Genomic DNA, 22969 nt, shown 5'->3' on the forward strand with positions numbered 1-22969 from the left:
GGTGGAGACAGACATATATTTGAGCTACAGTGGAGTCAAGGGTTATGGGGAGCGGGCAGGAAAGTGGCGTTGAGTAGAAGAACTGATCAGCCATGATCTTATTGAATGGCGGGGCAGGCTCGAGGGGCCGAATGGCCCACTCCTGCTCCTATTCCTTCTGTTCTTATTCTTATTTCTGTCCCTTCAGCCTCTGTCCCTCTGTCCACAGGTCGATTTTTGCTCTGACAGGTTCGGCACCTTTCAGTTCCTCGTTAGTATAGTGGTGAGTATCCCCGCCTGTCACGCGGGAGACCGGGGTTCAATTCCCCGACGGGGAGAATTTTTAACATCCCCAATTTTAAACCTTTGGGCAGCTCCTTAAAAAGACCCTGGGAAAAGTTGAATAGAACAAAATGAACGAAAATAATTTTAAAATATGTACATGACGAAATGTATAACAACTCCCTGCACCAGTTCCTCGTTAGTAGAGTGTTCTCCTTCTGTTTGCCTGTTGTGTGGGGCACTGAGGAGGGAGAGAGAAAATGAGATAACAGCGGGAGAAAACACGACTGCTCTTTCAAAGAGACAGCACAGGCACGATTGGCCGAATGGCCTCCCACCGTGCTGCCAGCCTCCATGAATGCATGACACTGAGATGGATATCTGAGACATACCCACACAAAGAGAGCACATACGGGTATTTTGTGTGTGTTTGCTGCTTTGTCTCAAGCACTGCATAACCATTTCCTCGACAATGTCGTGGATATTATGATGTTCAGTTTTCACTTCCCCGACGGCTTCTCTCTGACTTTATGCCTCTGTCTCTGAGAAAAGCATAGAAGGAAATATATGGCAAATGGACGCCTTCCCGCACTTGATGCTGTGGTTTAGTGAACATGTCCTTTGTGTTCTCGTCTAAAAGATGTCATCTTGTACGAAAAGTTTGCCTGGCGTGAAAGTGATCTGAATTTCAAAGCAGCAAGGAGGAAAGTCTGCGTTGCTCTGCTTGCTGGCAGGCAGCTTTATGCAGCTTCCCTGGTGGTCTAGTGGTTAAGAATCAGCGCTTTCCCCACCACGGCCCGGGTTCGATTCCCGGTCAGGGAACAGTGCGTTTTGAGGCTGTTTGAAATGCCTCCAATCAATGCACCCGCGCGAAGCAATGCCTGCTCCTGATCAACCTTTGCAATTTCAACACTGCTGCTGCCTCAACAGGTACACAATGCACTTCCTTGCCTTCTGTAAAATGCCGGCTGTTTCAAAGTCAGCAGGAAATTACATTTGGAACGAGACAATTTAAACGTGTACATGTCCTCATTTAACTGCAGCTGACAGTGTCAGAACAGTCACGGTTATTATCAAGCTTCCATGTATTTTCTTGTAGGCTGCACCCCCCTAACAAACTTAGCTTATCACAGCACGGCTGTCAATCAACTCAACGCCAGTGTGAAGAATGCAACATTTGAAAGTTAGCAACGTGTGCAAGACTTTAGTGAGAGAGAGTTGGGCCGTGATAACATTTCTAAGCAGTAAGATATTCAGTAGGCCTGAGCCCTTGCTGCGTAATACAATTCTCCCCATACTGATTCTGTTATCTTCAATTGGTCTACTCTGGTTACCGTCATACCTGCCACTGGCAAGCGTTTCTCCTTATTACCTCAAACAAATCCCCTTGTAATTTTGAAAGCCTCTTATTAAATTTCCTCTTAACCGTCTGAAGAAAACAATCACAAACTCTCAACATAGCTGAAGTTCCTTATCCCTCGGACCACTCTGCAAGACGTCAAACTGAGTGTCTCGCTCTGTATGTCTATCTCTGTCTCCCTCTTTGTCCCTGTCTCTCTCTGTATAGGATTCTGAGGGTGCTTGACAGGATAGATGCAGGGAGGATGTTTCCCCTCCTGGGGGAATCTGCAACTAGGGGGCAAAGCTTCAGGTTATCCGGTCGCCCATTTAAAACGGAGATGAGGAGGAATTTCTTCTCTCAGAATGTCGTGAATCTTTGGAATCCTCTACCCCAGAGAGCTGTGGAGGCGGAGTCATTGAATATATTCAAGGTGGAGACAGACATATATTTGAGCTACAGTGGAGTCAAGGGTTATGGGGAGCGGGCAGGAAAGTGGCGTTGAGTAGAAGAACTGATCAGCCATGATCTTATTGAATGGCGGGGCAGGCTCGAGGGGCCGAATGGCCCACTCCTGCTCCTATTCCTTCTGTTCTTATTCTTATTTCTGTCCCTTCAGCCTCTGTCCCTCTGTCCACAGGTCGATTTTTGCTCTGACAGGTTCGGCACCTTTCAGTTCCTCGTTAGTATAGTGGTGAGTATCCCCGCCTGTCACGCGGGAGACCGGGGTTCAATTCCCCGACGGGGAGGATTTTTAACATCCCCAATTTTAAACCTTTGGGCAGCTCCTTAAAAAGACCCTGGGAAAAGTTGAATAGAACAAAATGAACGAAAATAATTTTAAAATATGTACATGACGAAATTTATAACAACTCCCTGCACCAGCTCCTCGTTAGTAGAGTGTTCTCCTTCTGTTTGCCTGTTGTGTGGGGCACTGAGGAGGGAGAGAGAAAATGAGATAACAGCGGGAGAAAGCACGACTGCTCTTTCAAAGAGACAGCACAGGCACGATTGGCCGAATGGCCTCCCACCGTGCTGCCAGCCTCCATGAATGCATGACACTGAGATGGATATCTGAGACATACGCACATACGGGTATTTTGTGTGTGTTTGCTGCTTTGTCTCAAGCACTGCATAACCATTTCCTCGACAATGTCGTGGATATTATGATGTTCAGTTTTCACTTCCCCGACGGCTTCTCTCTGACTTTATGCCTCTGTCTCTGAGAAAAGCATAGAAGGAAATATATGGCAAATGGACGCCTTCCCGCACTTGATGCTGTGGTTTAGTGAACATGTCCTTTGTGTTCTCGTCTAAAAGATGTCATCTTGTACGAAAAGTTTGCCTGGCGTGAAAGTGATCTGAATTTCAAAGCAGCAAGGAGGAAAGTCTGCGTTGCTCTGCTTGCTGGCAGGCAGCTTTATACAGCTTCCCTGGTGGTCTAGTGGTTAAGAATCAGCGCTTTCCCCACCACGGCCCGGGTTCGATTCCCGGTCAGGGAACAGTGCGTTTTGAGGCTGTTTGAAATGCCTCCAATCAATGCACCCGCGCGAAGCAATGCCTGCTCCTGATCAACCTTTGCAATTTCAACACTGCTGCTGCCTCAACAGGTACACAATGCACTTCCTTGCCTTCTGTAAAATGCCGGCTGTTTCAAAGTCAGCAGGAAATTACATTTGGAACGAGACAATTTAAACGTGTACATGTCCACATTTAACTGCAGCTGACAGTGTCAGAACAGTCACGGTTATTATCAAGCTTCCATGTATTTTCTTGTAGGCTGCACCCCCCTAACAAACTTAGCTTATCACAGCACGGCTATCAATCAACTCAACGCCAGTGTGAAGAATGCAACATTTGAAAGTTAGCAACGTGTGCAAGACTTTAGTGAGAGAGAGTTGGGCCGTGATAACATTTCTAAGCAGTAAGATATTCAGTAGGCCTGAGCCCTTGCTGCGTAATACAATTCTCCCCATACTGATTCTGTTATCTTCAATTGGTCTCCTCTGGTTACCGTCATACCTGCCACTGGCAAGCGTTTCTCCTTATTACCTCAAACAAATCCCCTTGTAATTTTGAAAGCCTCTTATTAAATTTCCCCTTAACCGTCTGAAGAAAACAATCACAAACTCTCAACATAGCTGAAGTTCCTTATCCCTCGGACCACTCTGCAAGACGTCAAACTGAGTGTCTCGCTCTGTATGTCTATCTTTGTCTCCCTCTTTGTCCCTGTCTCTCTATGTATAGGATTCTGAGGGTGCTTGACAGGATAGATGCAGGGAGGATGTTTCCCCTCCTGGGGGAATCTGCAACTAGGGGGCAAAGCTTCAGGATATCCGGTCGCCCATTTAAAACGGAGATGAGGAGGAATTTCTTCTCTCAGAATGTCGTGAATCTTTGGAATCCTCTACCCCAGAGAGCTGTGGAGGCGGAGTCATTGAATATATTCAAGGTGGAGACAGACATATATTTGAGCTACAGTGGAGTCAAGGGTTATGGGGAGCGGGCAGGAAAGTGGCGTTGAGTAGAAGAACTGATCAGCCATGATCTTATTGAATGGCGGGGCAGGCTCGAGGGGCCGAATGGCCCACTCCTGCTCCTATTCCTTCTGTTCTTATTCTTATTTCTGTCCCTTCAGCCTCTGTCCCTCTGTCCACAGGTCGATTTTTGCTCTGACAGGTTCGGCACCTTTCAGTTCCTCGTTAGTATAGTGGTGAGTATCCCCGCCTGTCACGCTGGACACCGGGGTTCAATTCCCCGACGGGGAGAATTTTTAACATCCCCCATTTTAAACCTTTGGGCAGCTCCTTAAAAAGACCCTGGGAAAAGTTGAATAGAACAAAATGAACGAAAATAATTTTAAAATATGTACATGACGAAATGTATAACAACTCCCTGCACCAGTTCCTCGTTAGTAGAGTGTTCTCCTTCTGTTTGCCTGTTGTGTGGGGCACTGAGGAGGGAGAGAGAAAATGAGATAACAGCGGGAGAAAGCACGACTGCTCTTTCAAAGAGACAGCACAGGCACGATTGGCCGAATGGCCTCCCACCGTGCTGCCAGCCTCCATGAATGCATGACACTGAGATGGATATCTGAGACATACCCACACAAAGAGAGCACATACGGGTATTTTGTGTGTGTTTGCTGCTTTGTCTCAAGCACTGCATAACCATTTCCTGGACAATGTCGTGGATATTATGATGTCAGTTTTCACTTCCCCGACGGCTTCTCTCTGACTTTATGCCTCTGTCTCTGAGAAAAGCATAGAAGGAAATATATGGCAAATGGACGCCTTCCCGCACTTGATGCTGTGGTTTGGTGAACATGTCCTTTGTGTTCTCGTCTAAAAGATGTCATCTTGTACGAAAAGTTTGCCTGGCGTGAAAGTGATCTGAATTTCAAAGCAGCAAGGAGGAAAGTCTGCGTTGCTCTGCTTGCTGGCAGGCAGCTTTATGCAGCTTCCCTGGTGGTCTAGTGGTTAAGAATCAGCGCTTTCACCACCACGGCCCGGGTTCGATTCGCGGTCAGGGAACAGTGCGTTTTGAGGCTGTTTGAAATGCCTCCAATCAATGCACCCGCGCGAAGCAATGCCTGCTCCTGATCAACCTTTGCAATTTCAACACTGCTGCTGCCTCAACAGGTACACAATGCACTTCCTTGCCTTCTGTAAAATGCCGGCTGTTTCAAAGTCAGCAGGAAATTACATTTGGAACGAGACAATTTAAACGTGTACATGTCCTCATTTAACTGCAGCTGACAGTGTCAGAACAGTCACGGTTATTATCAAGCTTCCATGTATTTTCTTGTAGGCTGCACCCCCCTAACAAACTTAGCTTATCACAGCACGGCTGTCAATCAACTCAACGCCAGTGTGAAGAATGCAACATTTGAAAGTTAGCAACGTGTGCAAGACTTTAGTGAGAGAGAGTTGGGCCGTGATAACATTTCTAAGCAGTAAGATATTCAGTAGGCCTGAGCCCTTGCTGCGTAATACAATTCTCCCCATACTGATTCTGTTATCTTCAATTGGTCTACTCTGGTTACCGTCATACCTGCCACTGGCAAGCGTTTCTCCTTATTACCTCAAACAAATCCCCTTGTAATTTTGAAAGCCTCTTATTAAATTTCCTCTTAACCGTCTGAAGAAAACAATCACAAACTCTCAACATAGCTGAAGTTCCTTATCCCTCGGACCACTCTGCAAGACGTCAAACTGAGTGTCTCGCTCTGTATGTCTATCTCTGTCTCCCTCTTTGTCCCTGTCTCTCTCTGTATAGGATTCTGAGGGTGCTTGACAGGATAGATGCAGGGAGGATGTTTCCCCTCCTGGGGGAATCTGCAACTAGGGGGCAAAGCTTCAGGTTATCCGGTCGCCCATTTAAAACGGAGATGAGGAGGAATTTCTTCTCTCAGAATGTCGTGAATCTTTGGAATCCTCTACCCCAGAGAGCTGTGGAGGCGGAGTCATTGAATATATTCAAGGTGGAGACAGACATATATTTGAGCTACAGTGGAGTCAAGGGTTATGGGGAGCGGGCAGGAAAGTGGCGTTGAGTAGAAGAACTGATCAGCCATGATCTTATTGAATGGCGGGGCAGGCTCGAGGGGCCGAATGGCCCACTCCTGCTCCTATTCCTTCTGTTCTTATTCTTATTTCTGTCCCTTCAGCCTCTGTCCCTCTGTCCACAGGTCGATTTTTGCTCTGACAGGTTCGACACCTTTCAGTTCCTCGTTAGTATAGTGGTGAGTATCCCCGCCTGTCACGCGGGAGACCGGGGTTCAATTCCCCGACGGGGAGGATTTTTAACATCCCCAATTTTAAACCTTTGGGCAGCTCCTTAAAAAGACCCTGGGAAAAGTTGAATAGAACAAAATGAACGAAAATAATTTTAAAATATGTACATGACGAAATTTATAACAACTCCCTGCACCAGTTGCTCGTTAGTAGAGTGTTCTCCTTCTGTTTGCCTGTTGTGTGGGGCACTGAGGAGGGAGAGAGAAAATGAGATAACAGCGGGAGAAAGCACGACTGCTCTTTCAAAGAGACAGCACAGGCACGATTGGCCGAATGGCCTCCCACCGTGCTGCCAGCCTCCATGAATGCATGACACTGAGATGGATATCTGAGACATACCCACACAAAGAGAGCACATACGGGTATTTTGTGTGTGTTTGCTGCTTTGTCTCAAGCACTGCATAACCATTTCCTCGACAATGTCGTGGATATTATGATGTTCAGTTTTCACTTCCCCGACGGCTTCTCTCTGACTTTATGCCTCTGTCTCTGAGAAAAGCATAGAAGGAAATATATGGCAAATGGACGCCTTCCCGCACTTGATGCTGTGGTTTAGTGAACATGTCCTTTGTGTTCTCGTCTAAAAGATGTCATCTTGTACGAAAAGTTTGCCTGGCGTGAAAGTGATCTGAATTTCAAAGCAGCAAGGAGGAAAGTCTGCGTTGCTCTGCTTGCTGGCAGGCAGCTTTATGCAGCTTCCCTGGTGGTCTAGTGGTTAAGAATCAGCGCTTTCCCCACCACGGCCCGGGTTCGATTCCCGGTCAGGGAACAGTGCGTTTTGAGGCTGTTTGAAATGCCTCCAATCAATGCACCCGCGCGAAGCAATGCCTGCTCCTGATCAACCTTTGCAATTTCAACACTGCTGCTGCCTCAACAGGTACACAATGCACTTCCTTGCCTTCTGTAAAATGCCTGCTGTTTCAAAGTTAGCAGGAAATTACATTTGGAACGAGACAATTTAAACGTGTACATGTCCACATTTAACTGCAGCTGACAGTGTCAGAACAGTCACGGTTATTATCAAGCTTCCATGTATTTTCTTGTAGGCTGCACCCCCCTAACAAACTTAGCTTATCACAGCACGGCTATCAATCAACTCAACGCCAGTGTGAAGAATGCAACATTTGAAAGTTAGCAACGTGTGCAAGACTTTAGTGAGAGAGAGTTGGGCCGTGATAACATTTCTAAGCAGTAAGATATTCAGTAGGCCTGAGCCCTTGCTGCGTAATACAATTCTCCCCATACTGATTCTGTTATCTTCAATTGGTCTCCTCTGGTTACCGTCATACCTGCCACTGGCAAGCGTTTCTCCTTATTACCTCAAACAAATCCCCTTGTAATTTTGAAAGCCTCTTATTAAATTTCCCCTTAACCGTCTGAAGAAAACAATCACAAACTCTCAACATAGCTGAAGTTCCTTATCCCTCGGACCACTCTGCAAGACGTCAAACTGAGTGTCTCGCTCTGTATGTCTATCTTTGTCTCCCTCTTTGTCCCTGTCTCTCTATGTATAGGATTCTGAGGGTGCTTGACAGGATAGATGCAGGGAGGATGTTTCCCCTCCTGGGGGAATCTGCAACTAGGGGGCAAAGCTTCAGGATATCCGGTCGCCCATTTAAAACGGAGATGAGGAGGAATTTCTTCTCTCAGAATGTCGTGAATCTTTGGAATCCTCTACCCCAGAGAGCTGTGGAGGCGGAGTCATTGAATATATTCAAGGTGGAGACAGACATATATTTGAGCTACAGTGGAGTCAAGGGTTATGGGGAGCGGGCAGGAAAGTGGCGTTGAGTAGAAGAACTGATCAGCCATGATCTTATTGAATGGCGGGGCAGGCTCGAGGGGCCGAATGGCCCACTCCTGCTCCTATTCCTTCTGTTCTTATTCTTATTTCTGTCCCTTCAGCCTCTGTCCCTCTGTCCACAGGTCGATTTTTGCTCTGACAGGTTCGGCACCTTTCAGTTCCTCGTTAGTATAGTGGTGAGTATCCCCGCCTGTCACGCGGGAGACCGGGGTTCAATTCCCCGACGGGGAGAATTTTTAACATCCCCCATTTTAAACCTTTGGGCAGCTCCTTAAAAAGACCCTGGGAAAAGTTGAATAGAACAAAATGAACGAAAATAATTTTAAAATATGTACATGACGAAATGTATAACAACTCCCTGCACCAGTTCCTCGTTAGTAGAGTGTTCTCCTTGCCTGTTGTGTGGGGCACTGAGGAGGGAGAGAGAAAATGAGATAACAGCGGGAGAAAGCACGACTGCTCTTTCAAAGAGACAGCACAGGCACGATTGGCCGAATGGCCTCCCACCGTGCTGCCAGCCTCCATGAATGCATGACACTGAGATGGATATCTGAGACATACCCACACAAAGAGAGCACATACGGGTATTTTGTGTGTGTTTGCTGCTTTGTCTCAAGCACTGCATAACCATTTCCTCGACAATGTCGTGGATATTATGATGTTCAGTTTTCACTTCCCCGATGGCTTCTCTCTGACTTTATGCCTCTGTCTCTGAGAAAAGCATAGAAGGAAATATATGGCAAATGGACGCCTTCCCGCACTTGATGCTGTGGTTTGGTGAACATGTCCTTTGTGTTCTCGTCTAAAAGATGTCATCTTGTACGAAAAGTTTGCCTGGCGTGAAAGTGATCTGAATTTCAAAGCAGCAAGGAGGAAAGTCTGCGTTGCTCTGCTTGCTGGCAGGCAGCTTTATGCAGCTTCCCTGGTGGTCTAGTGGTTAAGAATCAGCGCTTTCACCACCACGGCCCGGGTTCGATTCGCGGTCAGGGAACAGTGCGTTTTGAGGCTGTTTGAAATGCCTCCAATCAATGCACCCGCGCGAAGCAATGCCTGCTCCTGATCAACCTTTGCAATTTCAACACTGCTGCTGCCTCAACAGGTACACAATGCACTTCCTTGCCTTCTGTAAAATGCCGGCTGTTTCAAAGTCAGCAGGAAATTACATTTGGAACGAGACAATTTAAACGTGTACATGTCCTCATTTAACTGCAGCTGACAGTGTCAGAACAGTCACGGTTATTATCAAGCTTCCATGTATTTTCTTGTAGGCTGCACCCCCCTAACAAACTTAGCTTATCACAGCACGGCTGTCAATCAACTCAACGCCAGTGTGAAGAATGCAACATTTGAAAGTTAGCAACGTGTGCAAGACTTTAGTGAGAGAGAGTTGGGCCGTGATAACATTTCTAAGCAGTAAGATATTCAGTAGGCCTGAGCCCTTGCTGCGTAATACAATTCTCCCCATACTGATTCTGTTATCTTCAATTGGTCTACTCTGGTTACCGTCATACCTGCCACTGGCAAGCGTTTCTCCTTATTACCTCAAACAAATCCCCTTGTAATTTTGAAAGCCTCTTATTAAATTTCCTCTTAACCGTCTGAAGAAAACAATCACAAACTCTCAACATAGCTGAAGTTCCTTATCCCTCGGACCACTCTGCAAGACGTCAAACTGAGTGTCTCGCTCTGTATGTCTATCTCTGTCTCCCTCTTTGTCCCTGTCTCTCTCTGTATAGGATTCTGAGGGTGCTTGACAGGATAGATGCAGGGAGGATGTTTCCCCTCCTGGGGGAATCTGCAACTAGGGGGCAAAGCTTCAGGTTATCCGGTCGCCCATTTAAAACGGAGATGAGGAGGAATTTCTTCTCTCAGAATGTCGTGAATCTTTGGAATCCTCTACCCCAGAGAGCTGTGGAGGCGGAGTCATTGAATATATTCAAGGTGGAGACAGACATATATTTGAGCTACAGTGGAGTCAAGGGTTATGGGGAGCGGGCAGGAAAGTGGCGTTGAGTAGAAGAACTGATCAGCCATGATCTTATTGAATGGCGGGGCAGGCTCGAGGGGCCGAATGGCCCACTCCTGCTCCTATTCCTTCTGTTCTTATTCTTATTTCTGTCCCTTCAGCCTCTGTCCCTCTGTCCACAGGTCGATTTTTGCTCTGACAGGTTCGGCACCTTTCAGTTCCTCGTTAGTATAGTGGTGAGTATCCCCGCCTGTCACGCGGGAGACCGGAGTTCAATTCCCCGACGGGGAGAATTTTTAACATCCCCAATTTTAAACCTTTGGGCAGCTCCTTAAAAAGACCCTGGGAAAAGTTGAATAGAACAAAATGAACGAAAATAATTTTAAAATATGTACATGACGAAATTTATAACAACTCCCTGCACCAGTTGCTCGTTAGTAGAGTGTTCTCCTTCTGTTTGCCTGTTGTGTGGGGCACTGAGGAGGGAGAGAGAAAATGAGATAACAGCGGGAGAAAGCACGACTGCTCTTTCAAAGAGACAGCACAGGCACGATTGGCCGAATGGCCTCCCACCGTGCTGCCAGCCTCCATGAATGCATGACACTGAGATGGATATCTGAGACATACCCACACAAAGAGAGCACATACGGGTATTTTGTGTGTGTTTGCTGCTTTGTCTCAAGCACTGCATAACCATTTCCTCGACAATGTCGTGGATATTATGATGTTCAGTTTTCACTTCCCCGATGGCTTCTCTCTGACTTTATGCCTCTGTCTCTGAGAAAAGCATAGAAGGAAATATATGGCAAATGGACGCCTTCCCGCACTTGATGCTGTGGTTTGGTGAACATGTCCTTTGTGTTCTCGTCTAAAAGATGTCATCTTGTACGAAAAGTTTGCCTGGCGTGAAAGTGATCTGAATTTCAAAGCAGCAAGGAGGAAAGTCTGCGTTGCTCTGCTTGCTGGCAGGCAGCTTTATGCAGCTTCCCTGGTGGTCTAGTGGTTAAGAATCAGCGCTTTCACCACCACGGCCCGGGTTCGATTCGCGGTCAGGGAACAGTGCGTTTTGAGGCTGTTTGAAATGCCTCCAATCAATGCACCCGCGCGAAGCAATGCCTGCTCCTGATCAACCTTTGCAATTTCAACACTGCTGCTGCCTCAACAGGTACACAATGCACTTCCTTGCCTTCTGTAAAATGCCGGCTGTTTCAAAGTCAGCAGGAAATTACATTTGGAACGAGACAATTTAAACGTGTACATGTCCTCATTTAACTGCAGCTGACAGTGTCAGAACAGTCACGGTTATTATCAAGCTTCCATGTATTTTCTTGTAGGCTGCACCCCCCTAACAAACTTAGCTTATCACAGCACGGCTGTCAATCAACTCAACGCCAGTGTGAAGAATGCAACATTTGAAAGTTAGCAACGTGTGCAAGACTTTAGTGAGAGAGAGTTGGGCCGTGATAACATTTCTAAGCAGTAAGATATTCAGTAGGCCTGAGCCCTTGCTGCGTAATACAATTCTCCCCATACTGATTCTGTTATCTTCAATTGGTCTACTCTGGTTACCGTCATACCTGCCACTGGCAAGCGTTTCTCCTTATTACCTCAAACAAATCCCCTTGTAATTTTGAAAGCCTCTTATTAAATTTCCTCTTAACCGTCTGAAGAAAACAATCACAAACTCTCAACATAGCTGAAGTTCCTTATCCCTCGGACCACTCTGCAAGACGTCAAACTGAGTGTCTCGCTCTGTATGTCTATCTCTGTCTCCCTCTTTGTCCCTGTCTCTCTCTGTATAGGATTCTGAGGGTGCTTGACAGGATAGATGCAGGGAGGATGTTTCCCCTCCTGGGGGAATCTGCAACTAGGGGGCAAAGCTTCAGGTTATCCGGTCGCCCATTTAAAACGGAGATGAGGAGGAATTTCTTCTCTCAGAATGTCGTGAATCTTTGGAATCCTCTACCCCAGAGAGCTGTGGAGGCGGAGTCATTGAATATATTCAAGGTGGAGACAGACATATATTTGAGCTACAGTGGAGTCAAGGGTTATGGGGAGCGGGCAGGAAAGTGGCGTTGAGTAGAAGAACTGATCAGCCATGATCTTATTGAATGGCGGGGCAGGCTCGAGGGGCCGAATGGCCCACTCCTGCTCCTATTCCTTCTGTTCTTATTCTTATTTCTGTCCCTTCAGCCTCTGTCCCTCTGTCCACAGGTCGATTTTTGCTCTGACAGGTTCGGCACCTTTCAGTTCCTCGTTAGTATAGTGGTGAGTATCCCCGCCTGTCACGCGAGAGACCGGGGTTCAATTCCCCGACGGGGAGAATTTTTAACATCCCCAATTTTAAACCTTTGGGCAGCTCCTTAAAAAGACCCTGGGAAAAGTTGAATTGAACAAAATGAACGAAAATAATTTTAAAATATGTACATGACGAAATGTATAACAACTCCCTGCACCAGTTCCTCGTTAGTAGAGTGTTCTCCTTCTGTTTGCCTGTTGTGTGGGGCACTGAGGAGGGAGAGAGAAAATGAGATAACAGCGGGAGAAAGCACGACTGCTCTTTCAAAGAGACAGCACAGGCACGATTGGCCGAATGGCCTCCCACCGTGCTGCCAGCCTCCATGAATGCATGACACTGAGATGGATATCTGAGACATACCCACACAAAGAGAGCACATACGGGTATTTTGTGTGTGTTTGCTGCTTTGTCTCAAGCACTGCATAACCATTTCCTCGACAATGTCGTGGATATTATGATGTTCAGTTTTCACTTCCCCGACGGCTTCTCTCTGACTTTATGCCTCTGTCTCTGAGAAAAGCATAGAAGGAAATATATGGCAAATGGACGCCTTCCCGCACTTGATGCTGTGGTTTAGTGAACATGTCCTTTGTGTTCTCGTCTAAAAGATGTCATCTTGTACGAAAAGTTTGCCTGGCGTGAAAGTGATCTGAATTTCAAAGCAGCAAGGAGGAAAGTCTGCGTTGCTCTGCTTGCTGGCAGGCAGCTTTATGCAGCTTCCCTGGTGGTCTAGTGGTTAAGAATCAGCGCTTTCACCACCACGGCCCGGGTTCGATTCCCGGTCAGGGAACAGTGCGTTTTGAGGCTGTTTGAAATGCCTCCAATCAATGCACCCGCGCGAAGCAATGCCTGCTCCTGATCAACCTTTGCAATTTCAACACTGCTGCTGCCTCAACAGGTACACAATGCACTTCCTTGCCTTCTGTAAAATGCCGGCTGTTTCAAAGTCAGCAGGAAATTACATTTGGAACGAGACAATTTAAACGTGTACATGTCCACATTTAACTGCAGCTGACAGTGTCAGAACAGTCACGGTTATTATCAAGCTTCCATGTATTTTCTTGTAGGCTGCACCCCCCTAACAAACTTAGCTTATCACAGCACGGCTATCAATCAACTCAACGCCAGTGTGAAGAATGCAACATTTGAAAGTTAGCAACGTGTGCAAGACTTTAGTGAGAGAGAGTTGGGCCGTGATAACATTTCTAAGCAGTAAGATATTCAGTAGGCCTGAGCCCTTGCTGCGTAATACAATTCTCCCCATACTGATTCTGTTATCTTCAATTGGTCTCCTCTGGTTACCGTCATACCTGCCACTGGCAAGAGTTTCTCCTTATTACCTCAAACAAATCCCCTTGTAATTTTGAAAGCCTCTTATTAAATTTCCCCTTAACCGTCTGAAGAAAACAATCACAAACTCTCAACATAGCTGAAGTTCCTTATCCCTCGGACCACTCTGCAAGACGTCAAACTGAGTGTCTCGCTCTGTATGTCTATCTTTGTCTCCCTCTTTGTCCCTGTCTCTCTCTGTATAGGATTCTGAGGGTGCTTGACATGAAAGATGCAGGGAGGATGTTTCCCCTCCTGGGGGAATCTACAACTAGGGGGCAAAGCTTCAGGATATCCGGTCGACCATTTAAAACGGAGATGTGGAGGAATTTCTTCTCTCAGAATGTCGTGAATCTTTGGAATCCTCTACCCCAGAGAGCTGTGGAGGCGGAGTCATTGAATATATTCAAGGTGGAGACAGACATATATTTGAGCTACAGTGGAGTCAAGGGTTATGGGGAGCGGGCAGGAAAGTGGCGTTGAGTAGAAGAACTGATCAGCCATGATCTTCTTGAATGGCGGGGCAGGCTCGAGGGGCCGAATGGCCCACTCCTGCTCCTATTCCTTCTGTTCTTATTTCTGTCCCTTCAGCCTCTGTCCACAGGTCGATTTTTGCTCTGACAGGTTCGGCACCTTTCAGTTCCTCGTTAGTATAGTGGTGAGTATCCCCGCCTGTCACGCGGGAGACCGGGGTTCAATTCCCCGACGGGGAGCATTTTTAACATCCCCAATTTTAAACCTTTGGGCAGCTCCTTAAAAAGACCCTGGGAAAAGTTGATTAGAACAAAATGAACGAAAATAATTTTAAAATATGTACATGACGAAATGTATAACAACTCCCTGCACCAGTTCCTCGTTAGTAGAGTGTTCTCCTTCTGTTTGCCTGTTGTGTGGGGCACTGAGGAGGGAGAGAGAAAATGAGATAACAGCGGGAGAAAGCACGACTGCTCTTTCAAAGAGACAGCACAGGCACGATTGGCCGAATGGCCTCCCACTGTGCTGCCAGCCTCCATGAATGCATGACACTGAGATGGATATCTGAGACATACCCACACAAAGAGAGCACATACGGGTATTTTGTGTGTGTTTGCTGCTTTGTCTCAAGCACTGCATAACCATTTCCTCGACAATGTCGTGGATATTATGATGTTCAGTTTTCACTTCCCCGACGGCTTCTCTCTGACTTTATGCCTCTGTCTCTGAGAAAAGCATAGAAGGAAATATAAGGCAAATGGACGCCTTCCCGCACTTGATGCTGTGGCTTAGTGAACATGTCCTTTGTGTTCTCGTCTAAAAGATGTCATCTTGTACGAAAAGTTTGCCTGGCGTGAAAGTGATCTGAATTTCAAAGCAGCAAGGAGGAAAGTCTGCGTTGCTCTGCTTGCTGGCAGGCAGCTTTATGCAGCTTCCCTGGTGGTCTAGTGGTTAAGAATCAGCGCTTTCACCACCACGGCCCGGGTTCGATTCCCGGTCAGGGAACTGTGCGTTTTGAGGCTGTTTGAAATGCCTCCAATCAATGCACCCGCGCGAAGCAATGCCTGCTCCTGATCAACCTTTGCAATTTCAACACTGCTGCTGCCTCAACAGGTACACAATGCACTTCCTTGCCTTCTGTAAAATGCCGGCTGTTTCAAAGTCAGCAGGAAATTACATTTGGAACGAGACAATTTAAACGTGTACATGTCCACATTTAACTGCAGCTGACAGTGTCAGAACAGTCACGGTTATTATCAAGCTTCCATGTATTTTCTTGTAGGCTGCACCCCCCTAACAAACTTAGCTTATCACAGCACGGCTATCAATCAACTCAACGCCAGTGTGAAGAAGGCAACATTTGAAAGTTAGCAACGTGTGCAAGACTTTAGTGAGAGAGAGTTGGGCCGTGATAACATTTCTAAGCAGTAAGATATTCAGTAGGCCTGAGCCCTTGCTGCGTAATACAATTCTCCCCATACTGATTCTGTTATCTTCAATTGGTCTCCTCTGGTTACCGTCATACCTGCCACTGGCAAGCGTTTCTCCTTATTACCTCAAACAAATCCCCTTGTAATTTTGAAAGCCTCTTATTAAATTTCCCCTTAACCGTCTGAAGAAAACAATCACAAACTCTCAACATAGCTGAAGTTCCTTATCCCTCGGACCACTCTGCAAGACGTCAAACTGAGTGTCTCGCTCTGTATGTCTATCTTTGTCTCCCTCTTTGTCCCTGTCTCTCTATGTATAGGATTCTGAGGGTGCTTGACAGGATAGATGCAGGGAGGATGTTTCCCCTCCTGGGGGAATCTGCAACTAGGGGGCAAAGCTTCAGGATATCCGGTCGCCCATTTAAAACGGAGATGAGGAGGAATTTCTTCTCTCAGAATGTCGTGAATCTTTGGAATCCTCTACCCCAGAGAGCTGTGGAGGCGGAGTCATTGAATATATTCAAGGTGGAGACAGACATATATTTGAGCTACAGTGGAGTCAAGGGTTATGGGGAGCGGGCAGGAAAGTGGCGTTGAGTAGAAGAACTGATCAGCCATGATCTTATTGAATGGCGGGGCAGGCTCGAGGGGCCGAATGGCCCACTCCTGCTCCTATTCCTTCTGTTCTTATTCTTATTTCTGTCCCTTCAGCCTCTGTCCCTCTGTCCACAGGTCGATTTTTGCTCTGACAGGTTCGGCACCTTTCAGTTCCTCGTTAGTATAGTGGTGAGTATCCCCGCCTGTCACGCTGGAGACCGGGGTTCAATTCCCCGACGGGGAGAATTTTTAACATCCCCCATTTTAAACCTTTGGGCAGCTCCTTAAAAAGACCCTGGGAAAAGTTGAATAGAACAAAATGAACGATAATAATTTTAAAATATGTACATGACGAAATTTATAACAACTCCCTGCACCAGCTCCTCGTTAGTAGAGTGTTCTCCTTCTGTTTGCCTGTTGTGTGGGGCACTGAGGAGGGAGAGAGAAAATGAGATAACAGCGGGAGAAAGCACGACTGCTCTTTCAAAGAGACAGCACAGGCACGATTGGCCGAATGGCCTCCCACCGTGCTGCCAGCCTCCATGAATGCATGACACTGAGATGGATATCTGAGACATACCCACACAAAGAGAGCACATACGGGTATTTTGTGTGTGTTTGCTGCTTTGTCTCAAGCACTGCATAACCATTTCCTCGACAATGTCGTGGATATTATGATGTTCAGTTTTCACTTCCCCGACGGCTTCTCTCTGACTTTATGCCTCTGTCTCTGAGAAAAGCATAGAAGGAAATATATGGCAAATGGACGCCTTCCCGCACTTGATGCTGTGGTTTGGTGAACATGTCCTTTGTGTTCTCGTCTAAAAGATGTCATCTTGTACGAAAAGTTTGCCTGGCGTGAAAGTGATCTGAATTTCAAAGCAGCAAGGAGGAAAGTCTGCGTTGCTCGGCTTGCTGGCAGGCAGCTTTATGCAGCTTCCCTGGTGGTCTAGTGGTTAAGAATCAGCGCTTTCACCACCACGACCCGGGTTCGATTCGCGGTCAGGGAACAGTGCGTTTTGAGGCTGTTTGAAATGCCTCCAATCAATGCACCCGCGCGAAGCAATGCCTGCTCCTGATCAACCTTTGCAATTTCAACACTGCTGCTGCCTCAACAGGTACACAATACACTTCCTTGCCTTCTGTAAAATGCCGGCTGTTTCAAAGTCAGCAGGAAATTACATTTGGAACGAGACAATTTAAACGTGTACATGTCCTCATTTAACTGCAGCTGACAGTGTCAGAACAGTCACGGTTATTATCAAGCTTCCATGTATTTTCTTGTAGGCTGCACCCCCCTAACAAACTTAGCTTATCACAGCACGGCTGTCAATCAACTCAACGCCAGTGTGAAGAATGCAACATTTGAAAGTTAGCAACGTGTGCAAGACTTTAGTGAGAGAGAGTTGGGCCGTGATAACATTTCTAAGCAGTAAGATATTCAGTAGGCCTGAGCCCTTGCTGCGTAATACAATTCTCCCCATACTGATTCTGTTATCTTCAATTGGTCTACTCTGGTTACCGTCATACCTGCCACTGGCAAGCGTTTCTCCTTATTACCTCAAACAAATCCCCTTGTAATTTTGAAAGCCTCTTATTAAATTTCCTCTTAACCGTCTGAAGAAAACAATCACAAACTCTCAACATAGCTGAAGTTCCTTATCCCTCGGACCACTCTGCAAGACGTCAAACTGAGTGTCTCGCTCTGTATGTCTATCTCTGTCTCCCTCTTTGTCCCTGTCTCTCTCTGTATAGGATTCTGAGGGTGCTTGACAGGATAGATGCAGGGAGGATGTTTCCCCTCCTGGGGGAATCTGCAACTAGGGGGCAAAGCTTCAGGTTATCCGGTCGCCCATTTAAAACGGAGATGAGGAGGAATTTCTTCTCTCAGAATGTCGTGAATCTTTGGAATCCTCTACCCCAGAGAGCTGTGGAGGCGGAGTCATTGAATATATTCAAGGTGGAGACAGACATATATTTGAGCTACAGTGGAGTCAAGGGTTATGGGGAGCGGGCAGGAAAGTGGCGTTGAGTAGAAGAACTGATCAGCCATGATCTTATTGAATGGCGGGGCAGGCTCGAGGGGCCGAATGGCCCACTCCTGCTCCTATTCCTTCTGTTCTTATTCTTATTTCTGTCCCTTCAGCCTCTGTCCCTCTGTCCACAGGTCGATTTTTGCTCTGACAGGTTCGGCACCTTTCAGTTCCTCGTTAGTATAGTGGTGAGTATCCCCGCCTGTCACGCGGGAGACCGGGGTTCAATTCCCCGACGGGGAGAATTTTTAACAGCCCCAATTTTAAACCTTTGGGCAGCTCCTTAAAAAGACCCTGGGAAAAGTTGAATAGAACAAAATGAACGAAAATAATTTTAAAATATGTACATGACGAAATTTATAACAACTCCCTGCACCAGTTCCTCGTTAGTAGAGTGTTCTCCTTCTGTTTGCCTGTTGTGTGGGGCACTGAGGAGGGAGAGAGAAAATGAGATAACAGCGGGAGAAAGCACGACTGCTCTTTCAAAGAGACAGCACAGGCACGATTGGCCGAATGGCCTCCCACCGTGCTGCCAGCCTCCATGAATGCATGACACTGAGATGGATATCTGAGACATACCCACACAAAGAGAGCACATACGGGTATTTTGTGTGTGTTTGCTGCTTTGTCTCAAGCACTGCATAACCATTTCCTCGACAATGTCGTGGATATTATGATGTTCAGTTTTCACTTCCCCGACGGCTTCTCTCTGACTTTATGCCTCTGTCTCTGAGAAAAGCATAGAAGGAAATATATGGCAAATGGACGCCTTCCCGCACTTGATGCTGTGGTTTAGTGAACATGTCCTTTGTGTTCTCGTCTAAAAGATGTCATCTTGTACGAAAAGTTTGCCTGGCGTGAAAGTGATCTGAATTTCAAAGCAGCAAGGAGGAAAGTCTGCGTTGCTCTGCTTGCTGGCAGGCAGCTTTATGCAGCTTCCCTGGTGGTCTAGTGGTTAAGAATCAGCGCTTTCCCCACCACGGCCCGGGTTCGATTCCCGGTCAGGGAACAGTGCGTTTTGAGGCTGTTTGAAATGCCTCCAATCAATGCACCCGCGCGAAGCAATGCCTGCTCCTGATCAACCTTTGCAATTTCAACACTGCTGCTGCCTCAACAGGTACACAATGCACTTCCTTGCCTTCTGTAAAATGCCGGCTGTTTCAAAGTCAGCAGGAAATTACATTTGGAACGAGACAATGTAAACGTGTACATGTCCACATTTAACTGCAGCTGACAGTGTCAGAACAGTCACGGTTATTATCAAGCTTCCATGTATTTTCTTGTAGGCTGCACCCCCCTAACAAACTTAGCTTATCACAGCACGGCTATCAATCAACTCAACGCCAGTGTGAAGAATGCAACATTTGAAAGTTAGCAACGTGTGCAAGACTTTAGTGAGAGAGAGTTGGGCCGTGATAACATTTCTAAGCAGTAAGATATTCAGTAGGCCTGAGCCCTTGCTGCGTAATACAATTCTCCCCATACTGATTCTGTTATCTTCAATTGGTCTCCTCTGGTTACCGTCATACCTGCCACTGGCAAGCGTTTCTCCTTATTACCTCAAACAAATCCCCTTGTAATTTTGAAAGCCTCTTATTAAATTTCCCCTTAACCGTCTGAAGAAAACAATCACAAACTCTCAACATAGCTGAAGTTCCTTATCCCTCGGACCACTCTGCAAGACGTCAAACTGAGTGTCTCGCTCTGTATGTCTATCTTTGTCTCCCTCTTTGTCCCTGTCTCTCTATGTATAGGATTCTGAGGGTGCTTGACAGGATAGATGCAGGGAGGATGTTTCCCCTCCTGGGGGAATCTGCAACTAGGGGGCAAAGCTTCAGGATATCCGGTCGCCCATTTAAAACGGAGATGAGGAGGAATTTCTTCTCTCAGAATGTCGTGAATCTTTGGAATCCTCTACCCCAGAGAGCTGTGGAGGCGGAGTCATTGAATATATTCAAGGTGGAGACAGACATATATTTGAGCTACAGTGGAGTCAAGGGTTATGGGGAGCGGGCAGGAAAGTGGCGTTGAGTAGAAGAACTGATCAGCCATGATCTTATTGAATGGCGGGGCAGGCTCGAGGGGCCGAATGGCCCACTCCTGCTCCTATTCCTTCTGTTCTTATTCTTATTTCTGTCCCTTCAGCCTCTGTCCCTCTGTCCACAGGTCGATTTTTGCTCTGACAGGTTCGGCACCTTTCAGTTCCTCGTTAGTATAGTGGTGAGTATCCCCGCCTGTCACGCTGGAGACCGGGGTTCAATTCCCCGACGGGGAGAATTTTTAACATCCCCCATTTTAAACCTTTGGGCAGCTCCTTAAAAAGACCCTGGGAAAAGTTGAATAGAACAAAATGAACGAAAATAATTTTAAAATATGTACATGACGAAATGTATAACAACTCCCTGCACCAGTTCCTCGTTAGTAGAGTGTTCTCCTTCTGTTTGCCTGTTGTGTGGGGCACTGAGGAGGGAGAGAGAAAATGAGATAACAGCGGGAGAAAGCACGACTGCTCTTTCAAAGAGACAGCACAGGCACGATTGGCCGAATGGCCTCCCACCGTGCTGCCAGCCTCCATGAATGCATGACACTGAGATGGACATCTGAGACATACCCACACAAAGAGAGCACATACGGGTATTTTGTGTGTGTTTGCTGCTTTGTCTCAAGCACTGCATAACCATTTCCTCGACAATGTCGTGGATATTATGATGTTCAGTTTTCACTTCCCCGACGGCTTCTCTCTGACTTTATGCCTCTGTCTCTGAGAAAAGCATAGAAGGAAATATATGGCAAATGGACGCCTTCCCGCACTTGATGCTGTGGTTTGGTGAACATGTCCTTTGTGTTCTCGTCTAAAAGATGTCATCTTGTACGAAAAGTTTGCCTGGCGTGAAAGTGATCTGAATTTCAAAGCAGCAAGGAGGAAAGTCTGCGTTGCTCTGCTTGCTGGCAGGCAGCTTTATGCAGCTTCCCTGGTGGTCTAGTGGTTAAGAATCAGCGCTTTCACCACCACGGCCCGGGTTCGATTCCCGGTCAGGGAACAGTGCGTTTTGAGGCTGTTTGAAATGCCTCCAATCAATGCACCCGCGCGAAGCAATGCCTGCTCCTGATCAACCTTTGCAATTTCAACACTGCTGCTGCCTCAACAGGTACACAATACACTTCCTTGCCTTCTGTAAAATGCCGGCTGTTTCAAAGTCAGCAGGAAATTACATTTGGAACGAGACAATTTAAACGTGTACATGTCCTCATTTAACTGCAGCTGACAGTGTCAGAACAGTCACGGTTATTATCAAGCTTCCATGTATTTTCTTGTAGGCTGCACCCCCCTAACAAACTTAGCTTATCACAGCACGGCTGTCAATCAACTCAACGCCAGTGTGAAGAATGCAACATTTGAAAGTTAGCAACGTGTGCAAGACTTTAGTGAGAGAGAGTTGGGCCGTGATAACATTTCTAAGCAGTAAGATATTCAGTAGGCCTGAGCCCTTGCTGCGTAATACAATTCTCCCCATACTGATTCTGTTATCTTCAATTGGTCTACTCTGGTTACCGTCATACCTGCCACTGGCAAGCGTTTCTCCTTATTACCTCAAACAAATCCCCTTGTAATTTTGAAAGCCTCTTATTAAATTTCCTCTTAACCGTCTGAAGAAAACAATCACAAACTCTCAACATAGCTGAAGTTCCTTATCCCTCGGACCACTCTGCAAGACGTCAAACTGAGTGTCTCGCTCTGTATGTCTATCTCTGTCTCCCTCTTTGTCCCTGTCTCTCTCTGTATAGGATTCTGAGGGTGCTTGACAGGATAGATGCAGGGAGGATGTTTCCCCTCCTGGGGGAATCTGCAACTAGGGGGCAAAGCTTCAGGTTATCCGGTCGCCCATTTAAAACGGAGATGAGGAGGAATTTCTTCTCTCAGAATGTCGTGAATCTTTGGAATCCTCTACCCCAGAGAGCTGTGGAGGCGGAGTCATTGAATATATTCAAGGTGGAGACAGACATATATTTGAGCTACAGTGGAGTCAAGGGTTATGGGGAGCGGGCAGGAAAGTGGCGTTGAGTAGAAGAACTGATCAGCCATGATCTTATTGAATGGCGGGGCAGGCTCGAGGGGCCGAATGGCCCACTCCTGCTCCTATTCCTTCTGTTCTTATTCTTATTTCTGTCCCTTCAGCCTCTGTCCCTCTGTCCACAGGTCGATTTTTGCTCTGACAGGTTCGGCACCTTTCAGTTCCTCGTTAGTATAGTGGTGAGTATCCCCGCCTGTCACGCGGGAGACCGGGGTTCAATTCCCCGACGGGGAGAATTTTTAACATCCCCAATTTTAAACCTTTGGGCAGCTCCTTAAAAAGACCCTGGGAAAAGTTGAATAGAACAAAATGAACGAAAATAATTTTAAAATATGTACATGACGAAATGTATAACAACTCCCTGCACCAGTTCCTCGTTAGTAGAGTGTTCTCCTTCTGTTTGCCTGTTGTGTGGGGCACTGAGGAGGGAGAGAGAAAATGAGATAACAGCGGGAGAAAGCACGACTGCTCTTTCAAAGAGACAGCACAGGCACGATTGGCCGAATGGCCTCCCACCGTGCTGCCAGCCTCCATGAATGCATGACAATGAGATGGATATCTGAGACAT

General features: G+C 46.7%; 7 non-coding genes across 7 annotated transcripts; all 7 read left to right on the plus strand.

Moving 5' to 3' along the window:
• Nucleotides 1-245: 245 nt before the first annotated feature.
• On the plus strand, nt 246-317 carry trnad-guc (transfer RNA aspartic acid (anticodon GUC)). The gene has a single exon. It is a non-coding gene; the product is annotated as a tRNA-Asp (tRNA).
• Nucleotides 318-2277: 1960 nt separating this feature from the next.
• trnad-guc (transfer RNA aspartic acid (anticodon GUC)) lies at nt 2278-2349 on the plus strand. Its single transcript has one exon. It is a non-coding gene; the product is annotated as a tRNA-Asp (tRNA).
• A 3978-nt stretch (nt 2350-6327) lies between these two features.
• trnad-guc (transfer RNA aspartic acid (anticodon GUC)) lies at nt 6328-6399 on the plus strand. Its single transcript has one exon. It is a non-coding gene; the product is annotated as a tRNA-Asp (tRNA).
• Nucleotides 6400-8359: 1960 nt separating this feature from the next.
• trnad-guc (transfer RNA aspartic acid (anticodon GUC)) lies at nt 8360-8431 on the plus strand. The gene has a single exon. It is a non-coding gene; the product is annotated as a tRNA-Asp (tRNA).
• Nucleotides 8432-14435: 6004 nt separating this feature from the next.
• On the plus strand, nt 14436-14507 carry trnad-guc (transfer RNA aspartic acid (anticodon GUC)). The gene has a single exon. It is a non-coding gene; the product is annotated as a tRNA-Asp (tRNA).
• Nucleotides 14508-18499: 3992 nt separating this feature from the next.
• Nucleotides 18500-18571, plus strand: trnad-guc (transfer RNA aspartic acid (anticodon GUC)). The gene has a single exon. It is a non-coding gene; the product is annotated as a tRNA-Asp (tRNA).
• Nucleotides 18572-22563: 3992 nt separating this feature from the next.
• trnad-guc (transfer RNA aspartic acid (anticodon GUC)) lies at nt 22564-22635 on the plus strand. The gene has a single exon. It is a non-coding gene; the product is annotated as a tRNA-Asp (tRNA).
• Nucleotides 22636-22969: the final 334 nt, after the last annotated feature.

Source organism: Somniosus microcephalus, unplaced genomic scaffold (assembly GCF_052327205.1).
Source record: "Somniosus microcephalus isolate GS21.2 unplaced genomic scaffold, FLI_Smic_1.0 unresolved_chr5, whole genome shotgun sequence".
Classification (NCBI taxonomy): Eukaryota; Metazoa; Chordata; class Chondrichthyes; order Squaliformes; family Somniosidae; genus Somniosus; species Somniosus microcephalus.